At 39.4% G+C, this 13,008-nt stretch overlaps 1 long non-coding RNA gene across 1 annotated transcript in view; it reads right to left on the bottom strand.

Annotated features, from left to right (window-relative positions):
- Positions 1 to 9,809, bottom strand: part of LOC109497423 — a 48,860-nt gene extending 39,051 nt beyond the window's left edge. Inside the window, exon 1 of the long non-coding RNA XR_006593925.1 lies at positions 9,630 to 9,809. This is a non-coding gene — a long non-coding RNA (uncharacterized LOC109497423). The remainder of the gene's footprint in view (positions 1 to 9,629) is intronic.
- Between the last annotated feature and the right edge of the window lie 3,199 nt (positions 9,810 to 13,008).

Raw genomic sequence — 13,008 nt, 5'->3', positions numbered from 1 at the left:
TGAAGTCTCATAGGTAAAGCATGCTATAGACGATGGTTATATAAAATAAATTTAATTTTTAAATACATTAAAAAATATAGGCACAACTTTTTTTAGTGTGTAGATGTATTCACATATATCAACTGAGTTTCCCTGCGTTTTCTTAATGTTGATCATTAGCTATTTTTGCAGATACTTCATCACCTCAAGATTCTTAATTGTTCTTTTCAAACGTATATTGAAAGAATGAATTCGAGAGTCCAGTAATTTAGAGTCAAAATTATGAACTTTTCACTATTAGTTGGATGCCCACTTCTGATAGGTGTATTTTTTCATTTGTATTTAGAAACACAACCATTTGCTTTTCCCTTTGATTATTTGACTGCTATTGCAATAAATGTAAGCTATTCTTAATTAGTCTCACTTTTTCCTTCCATTTAAAATTCCTTTCAAGTCAAATTCACTTTTGAAGACTCCGACTGGCTTATCTCCTAAAACTTCTGCTAGAATAGACCCACAGCATTCTTGGAGTTAACGTGAAGTCTTGTTTTCTTTAAACATTTTAGGTACACTTTCTTTGACAGTGGTAGAAATGCACTTGTTTCTAAGTGACCTTAGAAATCAGGAGTGAATTTGGACTTCGTTAGATGTGAGACCATGTGTGGAAATCAGTCACTGAGCAGCACCAACAGCCAGGAGTTGTGCCTCACTGCCCTGGTTGTCCCAGCTCATCTTTGTAATGCACTAATTCTTGGGAAGAGATAGTATCTTTTTGTGAAAAATGGTTAAACGGCAGTCAAGTAAAGTTACTACTAGGGAGAGAAGTGAGGAGAAATTAAAAAGTTTTAAATAGTTCTTTGATAGAAAAAGAGAATTTAGCTGAATTGAAAGTAGGATAAGGGATATTAATACTCAGATGTGACACACTGCCATGTGGAAATAAGAAAAGTGATATCTGAAATCAGTTTAGATAGCGTTCCTGTGGGTGAAAAGCTTCTCTCTTTTTTTAATGTTTTTATTTTTGAGAGAGAGCAAGAGCGCGTGCACGAAGGTTGGAGTGGCAGAGGGAGATGGAGACAGAGAATCTAAAGCAGGCTCTGTGCTGTCAGCACAAAGCCTGTCATGGAACCCACGAACCGTGAGATCATGACCCAAACCGAAGTTGGATGCTTAACTGACTGAACCACCCAGGCGCCCCAAGGCTTCTATCTTTTAAGTCAGGCACCAATATACTTTCTCTGTAAAGGTCCAGATAGCAAATATTTTAGACTTTGTGGCCCAAACAATCTCTGTCAGTCCTACTCAACTTTGCATTGTAGCTCAGAAGGCAGCCTAGACAACATGCAAATAAACATGGCTATGTTCCAATAAAACTTTATTTATAAACAGATGGTTTGCTGGCTTTGACCTATGTAACCCCAATGTAAGAAATAAAGTTTTACGAAAGGTCTGCCCGGCAGCTGCACCGCTTCCTTTACCTCCTAAAGCTGCATCACTAGTTTCACCTCCTGTGACTTCTTGGGAATATCCACACGATGGAAATGCCTTTCTTCTAAGTCACATTTTCTTTCTCTAAGTCACAAATGCCTTTCTTCTAAGTCACAAAAGGCACGTGTTTCTTGTGCACATTCCCATACCCCAAAGTAAGTATTTTATTAGGTGAGGTATGGGTTTGGTTGCTCTAACAGAGACCTGAAATTATAGTGGATTAAGCAAGACAGCAACTTTCCATGTGTAAGCAGTATATGGCTGATATAGTGACTCCAGGTGTTAACCTCATCATCATTCCCTAGTGGCTTGCCCTCACCCAGTGGGCTTTGGAACCCGCAGGAAGGGGAAAGAGCACAGCCTGCAAGTTGCTCACATCATTTCTTCTGATATCTCATTGGTCAGCACTTAGTGAAGTAGCCCCATCTATCTGTAAGAGAGGCCGAAAACGGAGTACTTATTCTGGGCAGTTGTGTGCTCAATAAATTTCTAGAGCTTCTACTACTACTGCATAAAAGATGAACGTAGCTGCAACCAGCTTTTCTGCTCTAATCTTGTACTTAAACAATAATTAAGAACCTGAAAGAATTTACTTCCATTTTAAAGTTACATTTTACTGGGGCTCCTGGGTGGCTCCTTTGGTTGAGTGTCTGACTTTAGCTCAGGTCATGATCTCATGGTTCATGAATTGAGCCCCGTATTGGGCTCGCTGCTGTCAGTGTGGAGCCTGCTTTGGATCCTCTGCCCCCTGTCTCTCTCAAAAATAAATGACCATTTTAAAAAGTTGTATTTTATTGTATATCCTGTGACAAATGATATACTGTTGTGTTGAGAATAGACGCTGTTCTAAGTCTTCGGCACAAATAATAGGAATCTACTACACATGGTTAGAATATTGTTTTATGTGGCAAATACCTTGCATACACTACTACTCTTCTCTTCTGAACCCAAGGTAGATAGTGCTAATAAATCACAACATTCTTTCCCACTGAACTCAGACTTGGCCTTGAAACCTTCTACATCCTGCTCTAGACAGCCTCTACCATCAGCAATTTATTTGCCTTTCTTGGCTTAAAGTTTTTCCATTTTTTCTTTTCATGTCTTTGACACCAATCTCATCTATAGGTGGTGATACAGCAAACTATCAATTGAATGTGTTTTCTTTGTCTTTTAAGTCAAATATCCTCTCTTAACTTTTGTTGAATTTTTATCTTATTTCCAGATCATGATTAAATCTCTTTTTTCTATAGCTAAGTTTAGTCACAAAACCAAGGTTGGAATAATTTTATTCAACCTCTTAATTTTATAGAGAAACTGAAATCCAAAAAGATAGAAGGATTTACCCATGGGCACATAGAAGCATTGAAACCCATGACTCCTATTCTAGTACCCTTACTTTGCAAAGGTCAAATCAGAAGTGATAAGAGTAATTAAACATCAGTAATAATTGTGATAATAATTGGGTGAGATTCATTAATATCACAACTTTAATTTTCAAGTTTCTGCTTCTTGCATTTGTAGACAAGAACCAACATACTTCACTTTTTCCTATGTAAAAGAAACAGTATCCTGAGCAATCCTTGCTCCAATGTCAGGCTGCTTCTAGAACTTTCCAAATTTTATAAAATGGATTTGATATTGTAAAAGATAGAATTTGAAGACTGCTTTCTAGGACCTTCATATTTATGTTATAGAGAATAGAGTAGCCATTGTTGTAATACCCTAGCATTTCCTGTTTCAGTAGGATGCCTTTATGTGAGATTCAAAGTACTGACTTTTATAGACTATTTTCCAGATGAATTTATAATAGCAGTTTGAATTCTTTTTAGCATATTTTGACCCATGGATCTCTCGGGTTATGTTCATTTTATTTGGGTCTCTGTCTATCCAAAATTGCTTGTGCTGTCTCAGGCAAGTCTTACATTTTGGTTCTCCTTGTGTGCAAACGGTTTCTCAGCAGGAGTGTTACTTAAAAGACGACTGTGCATGAAAACCCTCATCAATAGGCAGGTGGAGTTAGATTACCTTATTCTTTCAAGATCAGGAAAAAAAAAAAAAACCTCAGCAAAAATAAGTTCAAAAGAGAGAGACCAATTATAGACCAAGCAAATCTAACCATAGTGTCTATAGCTAAGGAAGTATATATTAACAAAAGCCAGATTTTAAAAGATTAACTAAATCTTCCCATTAAAACTTTGAGTCCATTAAGTACCAAAAATTATGACACTTTCATATGACAGAGAAAATTAGTCTAGCACAATAGACCAAAGGAAATTTTGATAAGGGACATTTCTTGATTTAGCTATTAATTAGAACATTTGAGACAATGAATAATTTTCCTCCTCATCTTTTAGTGATGAGCAGTAAAACTTCATGATGATAACCAAAAGACAGAAAATAATTTCAGTGCAATGGACCTAAAGCTTGAGCTTAGCTGCATTTACTAGACCTGGAAAGTTCTGTTCTCTGACACACAGGGAGTACAAAATCTTCCTCCATAATGAAACCAAGCTCAGGTATATTTGGAAATGCTTGTTCATCATTTGCACACCCTCCCTCGATGCCTAGTTTCCATTTTTATTTTGCTACTTTCAATTTGGCCCAACAAAACCCTTCTGAATAGATAAACAACAACTTACATACCCATGTGGCTCCTTCAGCAGGTTATTTAAAAAAAACACAAATATTAATGAGCACTTATTATGAGTTAGGTAACATGGTAGCTAAAGTTGGGAAAGTAAAAATCTTAGCCCTCAGAAGCCCACCATTTCATGTGCAAGAAAACACATGAACAAACAATTTTAGTACAACATAGTCCATTTGCTGTGGAAGGAGCAAGTTCTGCCTGAGTGTTGACAGAGGGGACAGGGCTGGAGCTACCTGGAAGGTCTGGTGGTTCATGAAATAGAGAAGGTGGGGCAAAGAATCAGAGGCTAAAACAACACAGATAAAGGCATGGAAGTGTGAAAAAGCACATAGCTTTTGGTTGGATAGTGTGGCGGGGGTGTGAGGTGGGGAAGAGGGTGTGGCAGGGAATTGCATCCAATAATTTAGCAAATATTAGTTGAGTGACTATTTAGTCTGGAAACTGTGAAGAAACTCCTGAGGTGCAGAGATAATGCATCTTAGTCCTGGTACTTGAGGCATTAAAAAGGAGACACAGGTCACAAATATTACATTTGAGTGTGGATATGGTAAGTGTAACAGAAGAGACACCAGGTTCATTTTCTTCACAAAGAAGTAAGAGCCTGTTCCGATGCTGGGCATCCTGCTGTTGGCAGGGATACCTGCAAAGGTGAGCAATATCACACACCGCCTGTTTGCAAGGACCTCACAGTGTAGTGGGGGTGACAGACGTAGATCAAGCAGTTACAGCAACATGTATACACCAGCATCTGTGACAAGTGTCATCCAGAAGGTACAGAGTCCTAGAGAACCTGTAGTGCAGGATTATGTTCTAATTAAGGAGAGCAGGGAAAACTGTGTTTATCACCATCTTCTTACACAATAATTTCTCCATGCTTGAATTCTAATTTGCTTTATCCAACTTAGAGTTCAAGTAGATTTAAGAAAAAACATTTTTAAGTTTATTTACTTTTGAGAGAGGGGGAAGGGACAGAGAGAGAGAGGGAGAGAGAGACTCCCAAGCAGGCTCCCTGCTATCAGCTCAGAGACCAACTTGAGGCTCGATCTCACAGACTGTGAAATCATGACCTGAGCCAAAATCAAGAGGTGGGCACTTAAATGCCTGAGCCACCCAGGTGCCCCCATTTCAAGTAGATTTTGCAAGAAGGTTATCTGGGTAACAGATTTTCAGAGCCCTTGCATCTCTGAGAATATTTGTCTTCTGGTTTCATAAATGACCAACAACGATCCTATAGAAAAGTCTAAAGTTACAACTTCCTTCTCTTAAAACTTTCTACAGTTTGAGACCTTGTCATCTGACAATCTGATTTGAAATTGATGTTCCCTCTTTAGGTAACCTTATTTTTCTGTCTGAATCTTACAGTCTTTGTAATTAAAACAATTGTCGCAGTTTCTTCGAAAATTAAGCACACTCTTAGTGTACAATCTGACAATCACTCTCTTGGGTAATTACTCAGATGAACTGAAAACTTAATGTCCACACAAAAACTTGCACAGAAATGTTTATACCAACTTTATTCATAGCTGCCAGAACTTGGAAGCAAGGTGAATGGATAACCAAAGTGTGGTACACCTAGATAATGGAATATTATTCAGTGCTAAAGAGAAATGCACTATCAAGCCCTGAAAAGACGTGGAGGAAGCTTAAAGATGACAATTTGAAAAGGATATGTGCTATGATTCCAATTATATGACATTCTGAGAAAGGCAAAACTGTGAAGATAGTAAAGGGAGCAGTGGTTGCTTGGGTTTGTGGTGAGGGAGAGAGGAGTATGCAGAGCACAGAGGATTTTTAGGGCAATGAAACTATCCTGTATGATACTACAGTAATGGATACATGCCATTTACATTTCTCCAAACCCATAGAATATTCAGCAGAGTGCGAACTCAAATTTTAACTATGGTCTTTGGGTAGAAGTGATGTGTTCATTGAATGCAGCAAGTGTACCATTGTGGTGTGGGATGTTAATAGTGGGGGAGGCTGTGCATATGGACGGGGGTAAGGGGTGTATGGAAATCTCTACACCTTCTGCTTAATTTTGCTGTGAACCTGAAAGTGCCTAAAAAATAAAGTCGAATTTTATTGTATTTGTTTGGTTTTTAAAGTTTAGGTTTAAAGTTATTTATTGAGAGAGAGAGAGTGGGGGAGGGGCAGAGAGAGAGGGAGAGAGCCTGATGTGGTCTTGAACTCATGAACTGTGGGATCATGACCTGAGCCAAAATCCAGAGTCAGACGCTTGACCTACTGAGCCATCCAGGTGTCCCAAAGAAAGTCTATTTAAAACAAAACAAAACAAACAAATGAAATTCCCTGTACATAAACAAATATCTTACTAGGAAATCTCTATTTTGCCTAAAGTACTATATCTTTATAAATATTTTGGCAGTAACCCGGAATTGCTGCTTTAAGGAAACTTAGATGGAATCCTCAACCACACTTTCCCTCTACTTTATAATCATCTTTATTATGATGTAATCTTTACGTGTACTAAATATGCAATGCAAAGCCCTAGGGGAGAGATTTGAGTGGTATCATAACCTGAGTTCATTTTCATTCTACCTACACAGCTTTTACGAAGGGGGTCCATGAACACCTGGCTCTCTCACATAATTTATGAATTATTTTCTATGTAAGGATTACCAGTTTCTTTCAAATTAAGATCAATGTACTCTTATAGTCCTTGCTGCCAAAAGATGACATATTTTTAAGGGACATATGTTTATCTCTTTGCATCTTCTCTTGGAAACTTGTATCCAGGCATTTGGATCCCAAATTAATTTTTTTCATCTTTATTAAGATATAATTCACATGCATAAAATCTGCTCATTTAAAATATACAATTCGATGGTGTTTAGTATATTCACAGAGTCGTGTAACCATCACCAAAATATAATTTGAGAATGTTTTATCGCTCCCCACGAAAATCCTATACACATTAGCAGTCAGTACCCATTACCCCTTTCCCAGCCCTTGGCAGACAATAATATGCTTTATGTCTCTAAAGATTTGCCTCTTCTAGGCATTTCATATAAATGGGACCATACCTTATGGGGTCTTTTGTGACTTTTCTTTCACTTAGTATGTTTTCAAGATCCAACTCTTCTGTATAGCACGTATCAGTACACCATTCTTTTTAATTGGTAAATACTATTCCTTTGTAACAATGTGAGGAATTCAAAAACTGATATGTGAAGTGGGCTTTACCACACACATACAGACATACCACACTCCTTCACATGCATACTACACTCCCACGTGCATGCGTGCACAGCCTCACACCTCACACTTATATACACACTCGTCGCACTCACAAGCACTACCCCACTTGGTTTTTATAAATCCTCCCTCCCCAACATTTTGCTACTGCATTTGAAGCACCTGAAGATTGAAGCACACTCGTAGTTTCATCTATGTGAATCACTCTCCCCTCCGTTCTTCGAAAGTTTTTTAAATGTTTTTTTTTTAATGTATTTTGAAAGGGAGAGAGTGTGTATGCATGAACAGGAAAGGGGCAAAGAGAGAGAGAGAGAGGGAGAGAGAGAATTCCAAGCAGGCTCCCCATTGTCAGCACAGAGGCTGACGTGGGGCTCCATCTCATGAATCGAGAGATCATGATCTGAGACGATATCAAGAGCCGAATGCATAACCGACTGAGCCACCCAGGTGCTCCTGTTCTTCAAAAGTTTGAAACGTGATCATGAAATAAAAGAGAGCCAATGCTGGGATTCTGTTAGGTCCATCTGCATCCCTTCAGTGTAACTTGCCTTTGGAGCTTTTTCCTGTGACATCTAGCCTACTACTGTCCTGGCTGTCCCAGGACCTCCTCATGCCCTGGACCTTCTCCAGACCTTTCTCCACACCCACCTACCACCCTTATTCTCTCATCAGTGGAGCCAGATTTCAGGATGTGCTCCTCATTGACTGCATGATCTACTATGTAATACGGGAGTTATAACAATTCATTTTCAGGACTAAAAATTATAATGCATTGGACGTGGCATGTATTCAGTAAATGTCAAACTGTTTCTCTCTCCCTTAATCTCAATCTCCATATCTCTTTATATTATTTGTTCTGGTCATATTTCCTGAAGGATCTTCAACCAGCTAACCATTTGTTTTTGTTTTTTACTACTATAATTTAATTAATTATTGGTGATAGAATTTTAAGTTGAATAGGGTTCTTTTGGAAATAATGTCAGAATCTACAATTGACTCTAATAGGACTTAATGTGGACAAAGGAGTTATATTTGGGGCATGCAGATCTTTTCACTTGACTCAAATCATACAGGAGGACGGAATGTGATTATCATGAATTAAACTAAACTATAACACTGACCACAAAAAATTAGATTATTTTCATGTCTTGGTTGTTAGAGTACTTCCTGAGTACATGAATTGTTAAGCCTTTTGAAATATCACAGGTTTGTGCTATATCCAAGGATATCTTCACAATGTCACAGAACAACATTGCAATGTCATAAAAAGTTGTGTCACTGACATAAACTCAAAGGCATCTCTTTAAAAAGCATCACCTTGAGAATGCGGTTGAGACCATTGTTCTCATTTCGTTTTTGGCTACCGTGACATTGGCTGTCACACGTGCACTTCAAGCCCCAAGTGGTAAGTCACTCTTGGTCTCTGAGGACAGAGGGTTTTAGATAAATACACCTCATTTACTACCTTATTTTTCCTGCATTGATTATTATTCACTGTTTTATTTTGAAAACAATCCTGAGCGGTGATGGAACAAAATGAACATATTCCTGTTTTTTAAAAGTTGTACCATTAAACACATTTGCTTTTGTGTCATGTGGCATGTAATGAATTGTTCAGAGGCAAAGCTGAGACCTGATGTTTTGATCTTTTACAGTTCCCTTTTATCCCTTGGTTCTTAGAAATGGTAACAAATTATGTGTTACTGAAGACTTTATATTGGCATGTGCAAATAATATGAGTATTTATTAGCAGTGGTATCTCATATTCTATGTAGAATATAACCACCCCATTGCAGACATTATAGTCATGTGGTATTATGCACACAAAGCCATATTCCTATGGTTTTGATGTTGTGGGAAGTAGCAGACTGTTTTCTTTATTCTCGTAAGTTGCATTTCCCCCTAAGACTCATTAGGAAAAGGCATGTTGAAACGTGTGGTGTCATTACACGATTGTTCTCGCTTGGCAACAAGCAACAAAAGGAGTAAGACGCTTCTGACAATTTCTGAAATGTGATCATCAGATATCACTCTCTGAAATTAATGAGATGCAAGAGAAGGCCAAGAATTTAATAGATCCTATCATGTGTGCAACTTGATGAGGGCTTTAAGTGGAAATACAATCATGTGCCAAGTAAACGCAATAGTTTTCCTGATCATCTACTTCCTCACTAATGTGGCTTCGTGACAATCAAGCAGATCTACCGTGTTAAACATTGAAATGATTACAGAATATTCAGAATACTCTGAAGAAATTATATGTGATGAAGTGAACAGCTAAAGCTTTAGTTTTACTCACCTAAGGACAGTCTTGTTTGTTTTCTTGTTTTGAGATGAGGAAATATTGTAAAAATCATCTAGAAGGTAAATTCTCCCACTCAAACAATTGGGTTTCTCATTTAGTGTTTCTTGGTTTTTTTTTTTCCCCATCTGTTGACTCTTGGCATCTCCCCTGCTGCTCCTGGTCCCCACCTGGCCCCGTCTTGATTCTTCTGTTGCATGTCTGTCTCCATGGAGACAGACTGCTCAGAGGAAGGAACCGTGCACAGTATCCAGAGGTGCACCTCACTGGACCCTCCGTGGGTGCAGCTTCCTTTTGATCACAGTGCAGAAAGGGAAGTTATCCCATCTTAGAGGAGCAAAATGTGTTTGGCACCCACATTTCTCCCCCAGTGTAGTTCTGCGGATGCAATTCGACAAAGCCCTGAGAAGAGAGATGGGACGCCATCTGTTTTCCGTGCTTCAGTGTCAGGAGAGCTGCGACCATTGTCAGGAGGGAAAGAGAGGGATAGAAGTTAAGCAAGATAAGAAAATGAAGGGTTCCCCAACAAACTTACACCAGCAGTCCAACTGTGCAAGGCAAAGGTTGTTAACTAGAAACCTGAGAAATATATGGCAGCTGTGTATATGTTCCCCCATAAAATACACAATTTTTCTGAATAGAACAGTACTAAAATCCATAAAAAATTTGTTTCTTAATGACTAGAGGAACTGGGCCATTAAAAATGCCGCAAAAAATGCTTATTTTACAAGGAGGTGCCTAGGTTTATAGGGAAGCGTAAATTCACTGAAAGCTTGTTGTTGTGGAGGGTCTCACACCTTGGACATGCCAGCCTTTTTTTTTTTTTTGTTTCCACCAACAGTAGTATTTTTCATGCAAGCACATGCGCAAAGTTTTACATTAGACTTGTAGACCTGTGTAAAAAGCCGAACTTGCCTATGTAAGAAGACATAATAGTGTTGCAACTTAAGGGAAAAAAGTATGTGTGATAGCCAGTGCACAAGTGTCCATTGTTATCATTTCTGGGTGTGAGAAATCACTCTGACATCAGAGACACCAGAACTGAGAGCTGAATCCTTTAGTTTTCTACACAGACTTGTGCAAAAAGACATTTTTACCTTCCTGGTGCGCACTGTTATCTCTGGACACCTGGCTAAATCGAGGATTCGATTTTCACTCTACTGCAGTGGCATTCACTCCAGTTTGCAGTATTATCTTTCAGATTTACTGCCTTTAAACTGGGCATTTGCCTGCCATTTAGATCTCTCCCTTCTAGATTAACAGAAAGAAGCATCTAGAAAACAGTAATGAATAACATTATAATCTGTGTTATAGTTTACAGAGCTCTTAGAATGTACCCAGTTTCATCTGGGTCCTATATGTAGGCTGAGAGATGGGAATAGTTATAACAACTGAGGCCCAGAGAGGTGAAGTGATTTGCCTAATGTCACACGGCTAGTAAGTGACAGATCTCAAACTCAGTTCTTTTCACTTCACAGCCTGTGCAACCCTACCTGCTATTAACAGTTTCTTAATGTGAAGCATGGGTGTTTTTTCTTTAAAGAGTCACCCAAGTGTTTGGTTGTAAATCACCAAAGGACAGAAGTAGGATTCTATGGTTCTCTGGAAAGAGTGTTTCATTCAGTATCTTTGCTGTGTGCTCTCCAGGATAGAGAGAATTCCAGCTGTACTCATCCACAAGACATAATAGTTCCTATGAATTTTCTAGGAGTGGAAATGAAAAATCACTTCAGTTTCAGCACTGTTTCTTTGGTATTTATGTAGTGCCTGCCAAAAAACAAGTAATCAGGGGCGCCTGGGCGGCTCAGTTGGTTGAGCGACCGACTTCGGCTCAGGTCATGATCTCACAGTCCGTGAGTTCGAGCCCCGCGTGGGGCTCTGTGCTGACAGCTCAGAGCCTGGAGCCTGCTTCGGATTCTGTGTCTCCCTCTCTCTGTGCCCCTCCCCCGCTCATGCTCTGTCTCTCTCTGTCTCAGAAATAAACATAAAAAAAAAATTAAAAGAAAAAAACAAGTAATCAGAAATAAGTAGGCCTTAGAATGGTGAGAATCTAAGAAAGCTGTTTTTCCCTTTGTGTTGGTAGGAGGAGAGTGTGTGTTAGTGAGATCATCCTGTACGGGCAGGCTAATGGTCTCCATGGGCTAGAACGTCACGCCGGGCTTTCCCATGTGAGTCTGTAAGTGACTCTGGGTTACTCTTTCGCGTCTCTCCACTACACAGTGCTAGTGGGCAACAAGAAAGTCTGTCCAATCAGCTAGTGGCTAATAAGGCTTGTTTAGTTTTCTTACTGTTAATTTTAGCAAACATTAATTGAATACTAAGCATTGTGCTCACTAGATATGAAGCTAAATAAAACATTGTCCCTAGTATGAAAGAGTTTATAGTACAGTACATTTGCCTCTGTATGAACTTATAAACCCTACCACTGATGGCTGTATCTGAGATTTTGAAAGAGAGAAGCTGAAACACTGCAAATCATTCAAACGTGGCTGTTTGAAATAACCGAGCCAGCCACCGAGCTAGGAAACAGACCTAATATGTCCACCCGGCCGATCTCCACCACTTGACTACCTTGTAAAAATGATTGCATCATTTCAGGATGAAGAGTAATACCGATTATTGGCTAATGTTGGCTCTCAGTGCTTTATTATCGAATACGCTTCCTGAGAGCCCTGTATTTCCTGGTTTAAGTGTGGTGAATGACGTACTTGTAACCAAGAGACTCCGCTCAGCCCAAGCGCTTCTCCCTGACGAACAAGGAGCCTGCCAAGTAAACAAGCTCTTTGCTGTGCTATGTGTAAGAAAAGGAATATCTTTAACCCAATAATTCACAAACAAACCATGCCATTTGGATTTCAGTAGCTGTAATGGTAGAACAGTTGTTGACTTTTATTAGTGTGTAATTAACTCTGTAGTGTGTCAAGATGAAAGTTGAAATTTTCTATTCGGAGATGCTCACAGGCCTCACTATTCTAACCAGTTACGTGATATCCTTTTAACACTTCGACGGTCAAGGCCAACATCTGCGATCATGTTGACAGCAAGCAGGGATCGGTGTGTTGATTGCATCGCACGACGTCTGTATGTATGTTTCTATGTAAGTATTTCTCTTCAACTGGCTTCAAATTCTGAGGCAAAGCTGGAGTGTGGGATTTGGAGACGACAATGGGGGGACATGGGGAGCAGAGATGGGGAGTCCATCAGGCCGGTACTTGCAGATTCAGCAGTCTTTTAGCTGGCTGACATCCCAGAGATGATTTGAATCGGTGTCACATGCTCCTTAGCGGAAACCTGTCCCAGATGACCCAGTCACCTCTCTCCATGACAGCGTCTTGCCATTCCAAGGCTGTCAATCCCTGTGCTCTCCAGAGCATTG

This window comes from Felis catus, chromosome A1, assembly GCF_018350175.1.
Source record: "Felis catus isolate Fca126 chromosome A1, F.catus_Fca126_mat1.0, whole genome shotgun sequence".
NCBI classification, from domain to species: domain Eukaryota; kingdom Metazoa; phylum Chordata; class Mammalia; order Carnivora; family Felidae; genus Felis; species Felis catus.
The sequence above is the reverse complement of the archived record's forward strand: the minus strand, read 5'-3'. Positions and strand labels throughout refer to the sequence as shown.